This window comes from Carcharodon carcharias, chromosome 25 (assembly GCF_017639515.1).
Source record: "Carcharodon carcharias isolate sCarCar2 chromosome 25, sCarCar2.pri, whole genome shotgun sequence".
Classification (NCBI taxonomy): Eukaryota; Metazoa; Chordata; class Chondrichthyes; order Lamniformes; family Lamnidae; genus Carcharodon; species Carcharodon carcharias.
In genome coordinates, this window is record NC_054491.1 from 14,424,203 (window position 1) to 14,441,975 (window position 17,773).

Below are 17,773 nucleotides of genomic sequence, written 5' to 3' on the forward strand. Positions count from 1 at the left end.
GAAAAATCTATTGGTGTTGGAGACCCTAAGAATCCTGAAAATACACAATGGAAGAGCAAAACATTGAAATAAGGGTCTTACTTCTAGACCTTCAATCTTAATCCCACAAAAATATTACCCAGTTTTATTTAAGAGCCAAGAGCAAATAGTTACAAGTTTGTTAAAGCCTGTTCATGCTGCCACATAGAGAAAAAAAAAGCTATGATTCAGTCATTTTTCATTTTGAAACCCAACTCCACATTAAATTCCTAACATTACCTCTACTCAGAAAATGCTGCTCAATTTTCACTGGTTTTTTGCGCTTCAGTGGGCAATTTTTACAATTTGCTGGTGAGGCCCTTTCATTGGGAAATGAGGGAAGCGCACAGCAAATCCAGTTCCAAAGTCCACCCTCCTATTTGAACCGCGCATATTAAGAACGTAAGAAATAGGAACAGGAGTAAACCATTCTGCCTGTCGAGCTTGCTCTGCCATTCAGTAAGATCATGGCTGATCTTCTCGTGTTTCGAAAGCCACATTCCCATCTATCCCCGATAACCTTTGATTCCATTGCCCAACAAGAATCTATCTACCTCTGCCTTAAAAATATTCAATGACCTGCCTCCGCTGCCTTCTGAGGCAGAGTTCCAAAGTCACACAACTCAGAAAAAAATTCTCCTCATCTCTGTCCTAAAAGGGCAACCCCTAGTTTTAAAACCGTGCCCCCTAGTTCTGGACTCACCCACAACGTCCACCTTGTCAAGGCAGTTTAGCATCTTGTATACTTCAATCAAATCGCCCCTCACTCTTCTAAACTCCAGTGGAAACAAACCCAGTCTGTCCAACCTTTCCTCCTAAGGCAACCCGCTCATTCCAGGTATCAATCTAGTAAACCGCTTTTGAACAGCACCCAATGCACTTACATCCTTCCTTAAATAAGGAGACCAAAACTGCACACAGTATTAGAGATGCAGTCTCACCAATGCCCTGTATAACTGAAGCATAACATCCTCACTTTTATGTTCAATTCCTCTCGTAATAAGGGATAGCATTCCATTAGCCGTAATTACTTGCAGTACACCTAGATCCCGCTGCACCTCAGAATTATGCAGTTGTTCTCTATTTAAGTAATGCTTGTTTTTTTTGTTCTTCCTGCCAAAGTGAACAACTTCACATTTTCCAACATTAAGCTCCATTTGCCAGATCTTGCCCGCTCACTCAACCTATCTATATCTATCTGCAACCTCCTCATCTCATCACAACATACTTTCCTACCTATCACCGTCATCTGCAAATTTAGCAACCATGTCTTCACTCTCCTCATCTTAGTCATTGATGTAATTTGTAAAAAGTTGAGGGCCCATCACAGACCCCTGTGGGACTCCACTCGTCGCATCCTGCCAATCCAAAAAAGACCCATTTATGCATAGACTCTGCTTTCTGCCAGCCAGCCAATCTTCTATCCATGCTAACATGTTACCCCCTATACCATACGCTTTTATTTTCTGTAATAACCTTTGATGTGACATCTTATCAAATGCCTTCTGGAAATCCAAGTGCAGTATGTCTACAGGCTCCCTACTATTCACCACATTACTCCTTCAAAACACTCCAATAAATTGGTTAAATATGATTTTCCTTTCACAAAAACATTGCTGACTCTTCCTAATTGCCTTGAGCTCTTTTAAACGCCCAGCTATAACCTCCTTAATGATTGATTCTAATAACTTGCCCACAACAGACATCAAGCTAACTGGCCTATAGTTTCCAATTTTCTGCCTCCCTCCTTATTAGAGGGGTTATATTTGCTACTTTCCAGTCTGATGGAACCTTTCCAGAATCTAGTGAATTTTGGAAAATCATCAGCATATCGACTACCTCATTAACCATCTCTTTTAAAACCCTAGGGTGTAGTCCATTGGGACCCGGAGACTTGCCAGCCCGCAGCTCCATCAATTTGCTCAGTACTGTTTCCCTAGTGACTTCAATTTCACCAAGTTGCTTTCTCCTGTTCACCTCCTGATTTGCAGCTATTACTGGAATATTTTTTGTATCCTCTATAGTGAACACAGAAGCAAAATATTCGTTCATTTCTTCCGCCGTTTCCTTATTACCTATTAACTCCCCAGTGTCACTCTCTAGAGGACCAACACTCACTTTACTTATTCTTTTCCTTTTTAAATACCTATAGACACTCTTGGATCTGTTTTTACATTTCTAACCAGCTTCCTCTCATACTCTAAACTTCTTTCTTCTGAATAACCTTTTAGTCCTTCTCTGCCATTCTTTATATTCTGACCAATTGTTCAATTCTGATGCACTAAGGTGAAAGGACTTGGTTTAGAATTCAAGTGAAACGTTCCCTGCTGTCTTAATAATGAGTTATTCACAATCAGCATGCTTTGGGATATGCCCTGCATTGTGATGAATCATTGAGGCCAGCAGCCAACTTTCAGATCCTCTGTTAACGTTATTTGGAAACCAGCCAACAGAAACATGTGAAGGAGCCCTGCGATATGGACACAGGAAGGTGTACACAATGGCGTGCAGGTTTGAGATGGGGACATTAAAGGCCGTGTCACATTAAAGTGCTGTTTCCTCACCATTCATTGCCAAAAGATAGGAAGCAGCTCTTCCATCAGGACTACAAGCTCAGGACCTGCGCTCAAATCAAAGGTATACGAGGATCAGTTAGTCCATGCTAAGCCTGGGACAGCGCATTCTCTAACTGTCCCTCCCTCGATCCCCATCAGATGATGAGAATGCAGTAATTCAAATCCTTCCCCATTGCTGCTGGGCCTTCTAACTGCTATCTTCACCCAAGGTGACACAACCCTCAATAAGGGTAAGGCAACCATTTTATCACGCTAAACTCACACACTCAAGCCCACACATATTCATTAGCATCTCACTGACTTTCAGCTTAAGGGACACCACCACCTCACTCTCTCACACCCACACACACACTAACATCTCCATCTGGCCTCACCTCCTCTGGAGACTGCCTCCTCAGCCCTTCCAATCGTGAGGCTACTTGCACAGATCAACATGTGCCCCCACACACCCCCCTTCCCCAGTGCAGCCTTGCCCTGCAGCCTCATCCCTTGCCTGAGGCCACTTCTCCCCCCTTCCCCAATTAAGCTCTGGCCCTGCTCTCACTGAAAAGCCACCGCCTGCCTTTTGGCTGGTCTGGTAGGTAGAGACCTGCCCGTGAGCCCCTGCTAAAAGTGATGCGGTGCTGCCTGCGAAGCCCGGCGCTGATAACTGCAAGTGCTGCCTGAAAGAAAGTGGGCAAACATACCTTGAAGTCCCCAGCGAAGTGCAGCTTGCCAGGTGCAGGTCGCTTACGTAGTTGTGAAACACGCACGACAACGCGCCCGGATGATCCAGCATTTGGGGGGGGGGGGCGCTTCCAGTAAGCAGGGCTTTTATTAAGAGGCTAAAGTATTGAAACTAAGTTCTTGATGCGCAGCAGCAGGAAATGTGGCCTGCCATTGGTGGGTGAGCGGACAATTGCAAACTGGATTCTCAACGGTGTGAAACCGATTTTTGGCCTTTTCACTATATTGAACCCCCCACCCCCCCACCCCAGCCGCCATTCATGAAGCCCAACGGGGGCAGAAAATTCTGGCCTAAATGTGTACGGACCTATAGCAGAAGACTATATTTCCCTCCCCTCGCAGTTCAACACTTTCAGGACGTTTCCCAGACAAGGCCAAAGAAAGGATGACTGGTGTGAGAAATAGAAATAATGGTTCAATAACGGGGTGAACTGGGTTGGGAGGGGTGGGGTATAATAGAGACAGCACTGACCTGCATCTAGTTGCGCTATAGTGCTTGATATAGTGCTAAAATGGGAAATATTGCATTCTTCAGCACCAGTTTCAATGAGCTTGCCAAGTATAAATAGCTGTAGGTATTTTTAAGTAGGGAAAATAATTGCTTCACAACGTCAGTAACATAATAGTTATACTGACATTCCCACAGTTATAGCATGTGATGTTAATGAACAAATTCCGGAGCTTATCTGAATGCAGTAAACCTGAACATTCTTGACCACTGCAAAAGGAGTTGCCAACCTGAGGTCTGTTATGTCCAGAAATTAAAAATTAATCTCCAGAATATTACTGTGAACAGAGGAAAGTTTTCAAAAATTAATAATTGTTTAAACAATTTTATTCATCAGTTAGAAAAATACTGGAGATAAGAAAAAAAGATTCTTTGATTGGCCGATTTTTTTTTATTGTCAATCATTTTTTAATTAGAATATAAGAAATAGGAGCAGGTAGAGGCCATTCAGCCCCTCAAGCCTGCCCCACCATTCAATAAGATCATGGCTGATCTGCCCCAGGCCTCAACTCCTCTTTCATGCCAGCTCCTCATAGCCCTCAACTCCTCAATATTTCAAAAATCTATCCACCTCCTCTTTAAATAGTTTCAGTGATCCAGCCTCCACAACTCTCTAGGGTAGAGAATTCCAGACATTCATTACCTTCAGAGAAGAAATTCCTTCGCATCTCAGTTTTAAATGAGTGTCCTCTTATTCTGTAACTACATCCCCTAGTTCGAGATTGCCCTACTAGTAGAAACATCTTTTCAACATCTAGCCTGTCAAGCCCCCTCAGAATCTTGTACATTTCAATAAGATCACCCTTCATCCTTCTAAACTCTAGTGAATAAAGGCCTAACTTGTCTAGCTGTTCTTGATAGGTCAAACTTTTCATCCCTGGAATCAGCCGAGTGAACCTCTTTTGAACTGCCTCCAATGCCAGTATATCCTTTCTTAAATACGGGGACCAAAACTGGCAAAATTGACATAGGAAAGCATTGTGTCACGAATTTGGATGGTTTGGGTGACCAATAGTGGCAGTGTGGGGGTAATTCAGTTGCAGGCAAGATGTCATGTGATGAAACCTCAAGTTACATATCAAATCAGATTATGCACTCATAATAGGTGCAAGAATAGTGGGGGTACGAAGGTTGTCAATCTCAGAGGGAACAAACTGGAGGGAAGGGAAGTCAGTAAGAGAACCCATTATAGGCCTCAGCAGCCACGTGAAGGACAGAGGCTGATGTGTAGATTCACCACCTTAGCAGCCTCAGGTGGACAACAGCCCGAGAAGACCAGAGTGAGGGAAGGAAGAAAATAGATTCATTCATTTCTCCTCCCAACCCAAATAAAAAGGTTCCTCTCCAGTGTTGTTCCACAACCCAAGAAAGCGTCCTTTGTCACGAGATAACGTCAAGGGGATGAAGCTGGTCTGTGGCAGTAGTGAATCAGCAGCCAATTTTTCACCACGCCCAATCTTCTTTCCCCTAAAGTTCACACAGCAATTGCTCAGGCTCTTTTCAGAGGCTCCCTTCCTAATCTCACTGCCGCTTCTACTTGGTTTGAAATTAAAAATCTTGGCGATATTTTCCAAGCCAATGGGAAATAAAACCTAGCAGAGTGTACAACAGGCTGCTGCTTCAATATGAACCTGTGTCATGCTGCTGGCAAAGACCAATTCCACCCCGCAAATGTCTAAATTGAGTTATTAAAAGATCCACAACAAGAGTGCTTAAGATTTTGGCACAGAGTCAAGCCTTTGTTGTATGCTAAACAGCCATAATGTGGGAGAGGGGAAATGTTTATTCATGACAATGACAGCTGGGCAGTCGGAAAAACTGTTTGGTACCATCACTGACAAGCAGCATGAAACAGTATCACATTGCCAGCCATGTAAACTAGAATCATACATTACAGGACAGAATGAGGCCATTCAGCCCATCAAGCCTCTTTGAAAGAGCTACACAATTAATTACACACCATTGCTCTTCACCCCCCCCCTCCTCTACGACCCCATTCCCTCCCCTGAGCACTGCTATTTTTCTCCTTTATATACGTCTAATTAACTTTTGAAAGTTCCTAATGCATCTGCTTCCACCACCCTTTCAGGCAGTGCATTCCAGATCACTGCAACACGTTGTGCGATCCCCTCAGGTTCTTTTGCCAATTATCTTAAATCTGTGTCTTCTTGTTACTGACCCTCCGTCAATGGAAACAGTTTTTTCTTTTTATATTCTATCAGATCCCCTCATAATTTTGAGCACCTCCACTAAATCTCCACTTAACCATTCAGGCTCCAAAGAGAACAATTTAAGCTGCTCCACATAATTTAAGTCTTTCATCCCTGGCATAATTTTGAAAAATCTCCACTTTCACCCTCCCCGAGGTCTTGACATTCTTCCCGAAGTGCGATGTTCAAAACTGGACATATTGTTCTGGTGGATGCTGAATCAGTGTTTCCTAAAGAGTGACCTTCTTGCTTTAGTCTTCTACGTCTCTATTCATAAAACCAAGGATCCCGTTTGTTTTAAAAACACCAGTTATCAACTTGCCCTGCCAACTTTTCGTGTATGTGAGCACCCAGCTCTCTCTTTCTGCACCCCCCCCCTTTAAAATTGTGGCATTTAGTTTCTATTGTCTCTCCTCATTCTTCCCAACAAAGTACATCATTTCATTACTTCCCCTACATTAAATTTTATCTGGCACCTTCTACTAGCCTTTTCACCAGCTTGTGTACTATCCTTCACTCTGTTTACTACATTTCCAAATGTTGTGTCAACTGCAAATTATACTCAAGCCCACGTGATTAATATCTATCAAAAAATTGCAATGTTCCTACACCAATCCCTAGAGAACACCACTGGATACCTCCCTCCAGTCTGAGAAACAAGCATTCACCACTGATCTCTGCTTTCTGTCTTTTAGCAAATTTCTTAAATACACTACCACTTCGCTTTAATCCTGGGCTTTAATTTTGCTAACAAGTGTATTATGTGGGCCGATATAGACTAAACCATCAGAAACTAGCACTTCACTCCCACTTTCAGAGCTACTGAGTAAGCATTAGTCACGAGACTCAGACATAACTAATGTATAAATTTAACACACTTTACATTTGTTGGAGCCTAAAAAGAATGTGAATGTCAGTCTAACATATATTTGTTGGTTCTGTCTGGATGTGAATCATGTCATCTTACCCCAGCTCCTCCTCCAGTCCCAGTGTTCACACTGTGCCTGGGACTTCCTGTCATATCCTGTTCTCAAGCCTGTGAGATGTTGGCTAATAGTTGTTAGAACATACTCAATAGCAGCCTGGTGGAGATGGCTCTGCTGCAAAGCCAGGAAGGTGATGGTGCTCTCACTGCCTGAAAAGAGTGATAGAGGCAGAAACCCTCATAACATTTAAGAAGCGTTTGGATGTGCACTTGCAATGCCACGACATACAAGGCTATGGACCTAGTGCTGGAAAATGGGATTAGAATAGTTAGGTACTTGTTTGACCGGCGCAGACTCGATGGGCCAAAGGGCCTTTTTCTGTGCTGTAGACCTCTATGACTCTGGCTCTTGGCTTGCTCCATACATTCTTGTGGCCCTTTCCAGCTGGGTGACATTGGGCATTGATCAGTAGGAGGAGCCTTGGATAACTACCAACTGTACCGCCTCACGCCAGCTGATTTCAGACACAGCGAAGATCAAACCTGGGGCCTCTATCGTAATCAGTGTCTAGTGGTGTGACACAAATGGTTGTGCCACACTCCAGAGTGACTAAACTCGCTACAGTCCATTACATCTTTTTTTCAATTTTATTTTGGACTGTGATATAGGGAGTTTATAGCTGCTTGAGGGATGGGAGGGTTTGAATGACTTTGAAGTTACTTACACTGGTAGTGTAATGGGGAAATGGAAGTATTGAATAGATATTCAATGACTGCAAATAAAAGAGAAACAATACCTACAATCTAATCCCTACACAACTCATCTCCTCACCCAACTGTACAGCTAAGAAATTATAATTTTCAAGGTAAGAATTAATTTTTATTCTCTAAATTATGAGAAAGTTGCAAATCTTAATTTTGTTTCTCACTTCATCTTCCCTGAGCTAGTGCTAAAGCTGGGTTATAATTTTTTTTTAATGAGCATAAGTTAGAAAATCCTTACACAGCTCCCAAGACTAGCAGGAGGCCATTCAGCCCCTTGAGCCTGTTCCGCCATTATATTAGATCATGGCTGATCTGTATTTCAACGCCATTAACCTACCTTGTTTCCGTATCCTTTGAGATGTTTATCTAACAAAACTATCAATCTCAGTCTTCAGAGCTTTAATTGACTCCAGGAGCCTTCTGGGGGAAAAGAGTTCCACATTTCCAATACCCTTTGTGTAAAGGGGAAAAGCTTCCTGATTTCACTCCTAAATGGCCTAACTCCAATTTTAAGATTGCACCCCATTGTTCTGGGTTCCTCAACCAGAGGAAGCAGTTTCTCTGCCTCTATTCTATCGAACCCATTTATTGCATGAAACACCTTGAATAGATCAGCCCCTCAAACTTTCCAAATCTCAAGGGGATACAAACCAAGTTCAGCATTTTATAGAAGACACTTTATATTAAAAAAAAACACTTTGGGAGGCATTTTTGAAGCAAGACAGGACAAACAGATACCCTCTCTTGAGTAGAGAGAGGCCCTGTCCAGAAGCTACATCAGGGAATATCACTTGTACTAACAAGGACAGGCTAGGGGCTGAATTTTGGGATCCCCCAAGGTCAGGAACAGGGGCATGAGCAGCCTGAAAATATGATGCCAAGCAGCATGATGGTACTGGAGTGTCATTCCCAGTACGGGTCATTTTTTGGGAATGGGGTGGCGGGGGGGGTTAAGGGCAGAAGGACCGCCCGTCCCAATGAGACAAGCAGGTAATTATGCTGTTTGAGAGCCTTGTTAAAGGGTAAGTTTAGGAAACCGACAGTCTTATCAGTTGACCTCCTGTTTCCCAATGCGATGGGGGGAAATTAACTGCCTGGAGGTGGTTATCCAGCAGCTGCCTGCCCTCCAGGTAGGCCTACAAGCTCTCCCTGCCCTTGTGGGTTGGGGGTGCAGCCAAAAAGAATGCTATGGAGAAGGGTTCTCATCCCATAACAATGGTGGCCTGGCTGAGTTTTCTGCTTCTTTAATGAAATTAATTCAAAAGTGGCTGAGACAGTACCATCATGTTGAGGTGGCCTAAGTTACTTATCTTGCACTGCATCAGGGCACTCCTCTGAAGATGGATGGCCGCTGATTGGCCCTCCAGCTTATACAGCTTACCTGCTGCTCGTGATTGGACAGGAAACCTGTCTCCATGCCAATTAAGGATTTGCCCACGCGAAAGTGTTAACCTTACTCCAGTTTTCTCACTGGACGTGGGTTTCTGAGCCAAGGACAAATTCAGTTGCTGTTTCCTGCCTCAATGGCAAAGTTTTAGCCCTTAGGCTGGAATTTTCTGGCCCTGTTGACATCAGGTGTTATAGTGAGTGGGGTGGGGAGGGGACCAATATGGCGAGTAGGCCAAAAATCAGTTTCACACCGGCATGAAAGCACAGCGGGATCATCTGGTGGTGTCCACCATGGCGAAACGCCAATCCCGCTGCAGGCCAGCGTGAACCCGCTTTGTATCCTATTAGAGGGATGCAAAGGCCCGACTGGAATCGTCCCTCCACGCCAGATTTTCCATTACGCCGGCGGGGAAACACGCCAGCCCAGGACACGTCTGGACAAGTGTGACAAGCAGGAGTCGGGGCTCACCATTAGGGCCTTGCTCAGATCGCAGACATCCAAGGAAATGATGATGATGCTGGAGCTCTGCAGCTACCAGACCCCTGGAAGAACGTGTGCATTGCATGCTGGGTGAATCCTCATGGACATGGCTCCGCTGCAAAGCAGCTCACGTAAGGGATGGTGTTCTGAGGGAGGAAGGAGTCTGGATAGAGGAAGGCATAAGGGCGGGGAAACGTCCACGTGAATTTGCAAGGAGGAGGAGGTGGTGGTGGTGGTGGTGGTGGTGGTGTCATTGACTGCCTGCTGGGGAACTGAAGGTAGGCATGGTACGAGGGAACGGTGAGCATGAAAGGGTGCAGAGCGAGCCAAAAGGGTGGAAGGGTGAGGTTGCGACAGTAGCAGTAGAAGGCTTGGCACGGGTGTTGTTGCAGACTCAGAGGCAGACACGGACACTGGGGGTGGGAAGGAGGAGGTCGGGGAGGTGAATGTGGATGGGGGTGGGATTCTCAGGAAGGTAGGGAGCATGCACGTTCACCTGGACATCCTGGAAAGAAAAGGGTTCGGATTGGTAGGTGATGATGGGGAGGTGGAAGGTGACACTAGGGGGTGAACAGTGATGGGGAAAAGGACATGGGTGACTGTGGGAAGCAAAGGATGGGGGAGCTTATGAGAAACTTAACTACGACCACGTTTTTCCAAATCGAAAGTGAGTGGAGCCTCGTGTTGGATGGGCACAGGTGCTACATGGGAGTGCAATGGGTGCCCAGAGATGCAGGTCAGCTCAGATGGACAACTGAAAGAGAACCCTAGTAGGCAGCATTGAAAATGCTCACGACAGTGAGATGAATGATGGCAGGAGGCTCGTGTGCATGGGAGAGTGCTTGCACGGGTCTCTGCACAGGTGAACACGTTTTGTCACTTCAAAATCTGAAAATATATTCGCTTTCACTGAATGACGTGTAATATTGTCCTTCAGCTTAATTTACAGGCTTCATGAGTCCTCCCCCTGCATCCCTCCACCACCCCACTAGCAGTTCAGTGGCACACAGCTGGAGCATCAGCGGTTTCTGGAGGGAGACGTATGTGTGAGGCAGGGCTTTTCCAGGCCAACCACTTTTTTCTAGGTGCTGCCCTGACATCCGCAGCAGGGGTGGAGACAGCCTGTGCAATGGTTGGTCCTGTTGCCTCTGATGACTTCAGCATGCATCCTCTGGAGAGCCGAGGCCTTGAGGGCTCCAGCTTGCTTTTGCTGTCCTCCTGTGGGCCAGCTGCTCCCTCTATGAAGAGGGAGGCCAAGATTGAGGGGGTGACAGGCAAAGGGGACTCAGGAGGGAGAGGGCAGCCTCTGGAGATTCCTGAGTGGATGACACAGGGGTGTCCAGCTGCCGTTCCTACTCCCTTTGGGTGCCTGAGGACCCTGGCCCAACTTCTTGAGGGGAAGGAGCACCTGGAGGGACAGCGAGGTGCCTGGTTTCCCTCTCGAGTTGCCACTGCAGGAACTCACCCATGGCTACCACGATGGAGCGTAGGTCTGTGCACATCTCCATGTTTTGCTGGACCAGGTTCTCCATGGTGTCCACCATCCTTCACACGGAGACCTCAATAGACACACGTGGGCACCACTTCATCAGAGAGTAGGCCAACGCAGTCCTCCAACTCACGTGCCACTATTGAGAGGTTCCAACAGCTCTGCGTGGTGTTCCCCTGCTTTCTGCTGACTCTCCAGGATAATTTGGGAGGCCAAATCCAAAGGCTCATCATCTGATTCAGGCCTTATGGATGCCTCTTCCCCAGCAGTCCAAGTGCCGGGAGCCTTGGATGAACTTGCCTCCTCCTGCTGCAGGCGCATGTCCTTGCAGTGACCACCAGATTGTGAAGCCAATCCTGCTCTGGGTCCAGGTCCCACCAAGGTGTCTCCCTCTCTCAGCACTGGTGGAGGGTGAGGGTAAGCACTATGACGGGTCTTCTAAGCTGCTTATTTCCAGCTCTTCAATAGAGGTGTCCTCTTGGCTGGAGATGAGGACGTGTTGGAGCTGAGGGACTGACTGGCTGAGGGTGTGGGTCACTTGGCCAAGCTCCCTGTGAACCAAAGTAGAGATAATTAGTGCGTGGCAGCAGAATCAAAAGCAGGATAGAGAGCACTCACAGTCGTGTTGAGAGAGGGATGATGGGGTGCAGGATCCTCACGTGGGTGTTCACCGCTGACCTCACCGTCACCCAAGGCAGGGTCCACGTCCTCACCAGTCAGTGCAATGGCACACTCCTCAAAAAGTGAGTGAGGGGCCTAATATGGGATAATCCACGTTCCCCCATCCCCCCTCCCTCCCGGGTCTGGGACCTCTCCCTGCTGTTGTGAGCCAGGTTCTCCTGCACGGAAACAGATGGAGAGAGTATGAGCAGGATGCATGGCACTGCGAGGAATGTCTGTGTGGTAAGCGGAGCCAAGGATGGGATGAGAATACGTGATCGAGAGGATATGAGCCTGATGGAGATGTGAGGGTGTTTGAGAGAGTTCGTGGTGCTGCTCTTTGGAGGTGTGAGATCCCTGTGGATGTCTGATGGGTTTGTGAATGTGCGAGTTGAGAGTGATGAGATGGTTGACCTACCCTGGCGGAACGGAAGAGATCATTCATCCTCTTCCTGCACTGGGATGGCTGACATCCTCTGAGCTCCGCTGGAGCTGACTGCTGCTGCCACCGCCTCCCAGGCTGGATTGGTGACTGGTGAACCTCCTGCGGCAAGAGCAAGGGTAGAGGACATCGCAGCAGCCTTCCACTGTGTCCAGCAGAGAGGCGTCACTAAATTTGGGGGCTGCCGTCTTCTTTGCTTTCAGGGTCCCATCTGTCACCTGGAGCAGTCCTGGTCTGAAGACACAAAGCAGGCATGAGCTCTGGCGTGATTTAAATATGGCGCCCAGAGCGAGAAAGCAATGAGGTCACGGCATGGCAGGCAAATCTGAGCCCGCCTGCCAGCAATCCTGCGCATTTCCCACGAATGCATTATTAATGAGGCGGGATGCGCCAGGAACAGGATGATACTGCGCGAAAAGCCGCCATTCCAGCACCCCCCGCCCCCCCCCACCGCAGTTTGTGCAAATCTAGGATGATTCCACCATAAGTGTTTGATTTCTTAGACTGTTGGACAGGAAACAAATTAAAAAAGCTGCCGTCGTTATTCCGAACATCCGAGATGTTACCTCTTCGTAGATATTTGTTCGCATTCAGGTGCGGGGTGGCAGTGTAAAACTTTTCCAAACCAGGTCACGCTGGAGATCACAGCTCCCTTTACTCTACCCCCGGTTCAACGCAGCACGTTTTCAGAGAAGGAAGGAGAGTGTTTTACTCTGCACCCAACTGCATTCAGGCCACAACTGATGCACAAGCGACTTCAGCATTTGCTTCAGGGAACAAACACCCAAAAATCAACCGGAAAACAGCGGGTGACACGTCCAGGCCACCAGGGTGCAACCTGCAAGGTGGGAAACTACTACCATTCAGTGTCTGCACTGGTCATATCTCCGCCAATTCCTGGCCAGTGACAGTGTGGGACAGCGAATTATTTGTTCTCCCATGAGGGTATCAGTCAGAGGCTCCAATCGAGCAGGGAGTTAAGTGAAACAGATGTTCCCAAGTTCCCAGCTGGGTTCCTCGGGTTTCCTTTGATCCAAAAACCTGTTGCCGAAAGTAAAGTCTCCAATTACGTTTTAATTTAATCCCTCTGTGCACTTCACAGCAGAAAGTGGCTCAAACATGAGCCATTAAACCTGACGTAGAGATAGAAATAATTACACACAGATTGACGTTTGCCATTTTTACATGTGCTGTACTTGGAAATTAACACTCTGGCATTTGCTCTCTCTCTCTTCAACCGAGTCTTTCTCTTCCTCACTTAGTTCCCGTTTCCAGTCTGCTCCTCTTTTGCCCTTTTCCCTGTCAACAGTCTTTCCTCATCAATCTTCCTTTGAAGGTTAGATGTCTCTGGCTGTCTCTCACAAACTAAAGCCAAGACAGCAAATATATGTTGCTATGGAGGCTGGTGACAGCAGGCAAGGGAGAAGGAAGAAGGCCTTTACAAGGGTGGTTGTCAAAAAGACTTTATTTTTTCTTTGAAGCTGGTGCCCAATGTTTGAGAAATGTTGATGGAGTGCAGTGCAATGCGGGGGCCTCAATTTCTTTCTGACCACTGGGACCATATTAAATCCTTAATCCCACACTGGAGAGGCGATTTTCATGCAGCTGACAGACAGAAAATTGGGAAGTAGACAAGCAAAAATTTGGAGGATTAAAAAAAGTGAAGTTACGCCCACCGGTTGCTTGTGGTCCGCCCCATAAAAGCTTTTGAGTGTGCCTCAAAGCGGACAGCCAGTCTTTCTGCTCGAAACAGCCAGGTGCAGGGTTGCCGACTCTGGCCAAATGTTTTCCTGGAGATTTCATCACGGGACCCTCTACATCAACGTGCACCACCCCCCACACTCTTGCTATTGGTAGCCCAGCACGCCCATCATTACAGTCGAATGCATTTTCCCTACCAACTGGAAAGCAAAGGGCTCTCCATTAATTAGTTAGATGTTTCTTGACTGCCAGTCAGCCTGGCCTTCTTCCCAATTCCTTTATTTTAATTGGTAATAAACAAAGGAAATGAAAAAGAAAATCCTTACACTGCCACTGTGACTTTGCACCTGGTTGCTCACAGCAATGTCCAGGAGATTAATGTTTAAATCCTTGCAACTCCAGGGTAATTCCGGAGGGTTGGCAACCATACCATAGATCCCTGGAATGAAGCAGGTTAGCCAGCAGTTCTTAAAAAAGGTACCCGTGAAGTGGCCTCCAATGGCAACCTGGAGGAGTGTGCGTACAGCTACTGATACCGGAGGAGGAGTTAGGCACATTGCCAGTTCCTGTGTACACACGTACACACACACACGTACACGTACACACGTACACACGTACACACGTACACACACACACACACGTACACACGTACACACACACACACACACACACACCCCCCCCCCCCCCTCTCCAATCCTCTTACTCCATACCATCAGCTGCTTTAGTGTAGGAGCTAGCTAATGTCCCACCCTTCCTTGCTCTCACAGCTTGCTGGCTGCACACTAATAAGGCCCAACTACCAAGTCTTCCCCTGTCGTAATTGGGAGTTCAATTGCTATATCTGCCGCCTACCCAATTCCTTGAGCAAATCAAAACCTGGGTAACAGACAGGTTCTGATATTGCCACTCTCAACATCTTTTCCCTGCCTGATGAACTGAAAACTAACAAGTGAAATAAATTCTGCAAAGAACTCAAAACAACCCAACGTACAATTCAACAGTTTAATCTAAGCTTTTTAAATAATCTACAGAGGCAAAGGAGACTAACCCACCAGATCTTACGGCATTTGTCATTTGCTGCATAGTTCCCAGTTGCATCAAACCTGCCAAAACAAGGCGATGTCTGACAGTCTAGTCAATATCCCAGTAATTGGGAATCCACATAAAAGAACTACTGGAATGACAAACAAAGGATTAAGAAGCGCCACATTTAATAACTTGATTATAGGAACCCAACAATTTTAGTCTGTAACTGGGTTGAGACATGACTGAATGATTAGGTATTTAAGGTTCTGTGCTGGGGTAAACTCTTTTATTTTATCAATTGGTACTTTATCTCTGGAGGAAACATAATTGAAATGGATTTGCGGTAAGTCAGAATAACATGTCTGCCAAAAAATATATCCTAGGCAAGATCAGCAAAAAAACAAAAACCTGATGGTGCCGAGTGAAGATTAAAGCCTATAAAGTCAAACTGAGCCCAATAAATGTCTGATTCTGCTATGCTTTCTATCAGCTTGGTGAAAATCTAACCCCATCATCCAGGCAGGACGATATCGGTAGTGCCTAGTGATTATTTAGAGCCAAGTGATTATTGAGTGTAGTTTGAGACCATCAGGCAGAGACTGTTAAATTTGTTTGTGACAGAAATGTAGGAACCTCAATCCCTCATTTCAAAAGTTTGATATTTTTCAGTATTGTACCCTAAGTTTATACCATTAGATTTTTTTTTCTTAAACTGAATGGTTTCATCTTTCATGTCCACCCAATCTTTACTGTTTTGTTAAGTTACTTTTTGCATATTTCAAATTCATTCACCACTTCTCACCATTTTGCTAATTTTAAGTCACTCAGCCTGATTCACCATACAAGGTCACTTTGCAACATCCTGACTGCCAAATGTGGACGCTCACTGAAAATTAGATAGTATAAGATCAATGAGAAACTAATCGAACAGCCCTCAATGATGCTTAAAGGGACATGTTCTACATGAAAGAGGGTTTGATAAACTTTATTTTATTTACTTTTGAATCTGTCTTGGTATTGCTCAAAGGAAAAGGATGTGGTCGACATTTGTGTGATGTTAAGATGGCAAAGCAAGGTTGATTGGTGGGAAAGTACTCTTTGATTGATTCTAAGAAACTAAACATGGATCGTTGTGAAGAGTTGTTAAATTGTCTTGAATTTCCAAGAACCCACAGAAAAAGCCCTGACAATTTATTTTCTTCTACAGACACGTGTAAAATGTTCTATATACAAGACATTTACTATATTAATATAAGTCAACAAAGGTCATGTTCTAAATCAAGTGAGCTTTTCTTCATAACAATAAGTAATACACGTTTGGCTTTCCTCTTCAAATTAAAAGAGATTGACAGACAATCTTATAACGACAAATCCATGTCAGGTGAGATATTTATCAGTGTAAACTAACAGACGTCAATACAAGACAAAATGATGCAAATCCTATTATGAAGAAAGAGGCACTGTGCTGCTGACAGCAACACAAAGCCCCCTTTGCCCCAAATAAAAAGAAGCGTCCTTTTGCAATCCCACATAATGCACTGAAATGCCTGGCTGTACAACAGGAAAAATTATGAGGAGACAGAAGGTGAAACTATCAAGCCAATGAAGTTATATAAAACCATTGTAAAATCACTGGTTAGGCCTCAGCTATTGCATCCAATTCTGGGCACCACATTTTGGGAAGGATATCAAGACCCTGGCAGAGGGTGTGGAGGATATTAACTGAAGTGGTGCCAGGGATGGGTGATTTCGTTATGTGGAGAAACTGGAGGGGCTGGAATTGTTCTCCTTCATTAAGAGGGGCTTCCATTGAGATTTAATAGAGGCATTCAAAATTAAGTGGGATTTTGCTAGAATAAATAATGAGAAACTGTTTCTAATACCAAGAAAGAGAGTAAACAAAAGGACACCAATTTAAAGCTAATTGGCAAAAGAGCCAGAGGAGAGATGAGTTTTTTTTTTAAAAACACTTGCGTTATTACGATCTGGAATGCACTGCATGAAAGGATGATGGAAGCAGATTCAATAATAACTTTCAAAAGGGAATTGGATAAATATAGCTGAAAAGGAAAATATGCAGGGATATAGGGAAAGACTGGAGCTAATTAGACAGCTCCTTCAAAAAGTTGACAGGCATGATTGGTCGAATGGCTCCCTTCTGTGCTCTAAGATTGTGTGAAAGTAACTTTGAACAGTTTGGGTCACTTTGAATTGACACATACTATGACCCATAAATGAGGAATTAGGTTTGATCGATTTCTGTCACGCCATGTCTCAGTCTCAAGACTGTTTCACATTCCCATCAGCTTCAGTGCACTTGCAAAGCATTGTAAACTTTGTAGGAGGTTGGTGAGCTTTTGGAATCTTTTTTAAACCCCATTTTTAAATACTTTGACCAACTCTTAACCTTTCTGACCACACTTCAGTCACCTTCAAAAATCTCTCCTTCCCATTTCTTGCTCAGTTCCATTTTCTTGCCAGTAAAAAAAGCACCTTGGGAGATATTTAATTATACTAAAGTAGTTATAGGTTAGTGGTAGCAAAAAGCTAATGAGATCAGGAACGCGATGCACATCCAACAATATACCACAAGATCTATGTCAGCCTCGGGAGGTCACAAATCGATAGTACAATGGGTATATAATATCAGACCCCATTTCAAATAATGGAAGAAAAAAACATTTTTCTGAATTCAACAATGCACTTGTAAAGTGAACAAATCCTCATTCATTAGACTCCATAAGATCTCCATAAGTCCATCTACAGTATGGTGTTCAGATCTGGGGTCTGCATCTCAAGAAGCATATAATGGCCTTGGAATGGGGTGCAGGAGTTGGGGGTGAGCGGCACAGCACAG

General features: G+C 45.1%; 1 protein-coding gene across 2 annotated transcripts in view; it reads right to left on the bottom strand.

Moving 5' to 3' along the window:
* Positions 1–17,773, bottom strand: part of sik2a (salt-inducible kinase 2a) — a 148,460-nt gene that overhangs the window by 92,606 nt on the left and 38,081 nt on the right. The gene's annotated exons all lie outside the window — the stretch shown is intronic.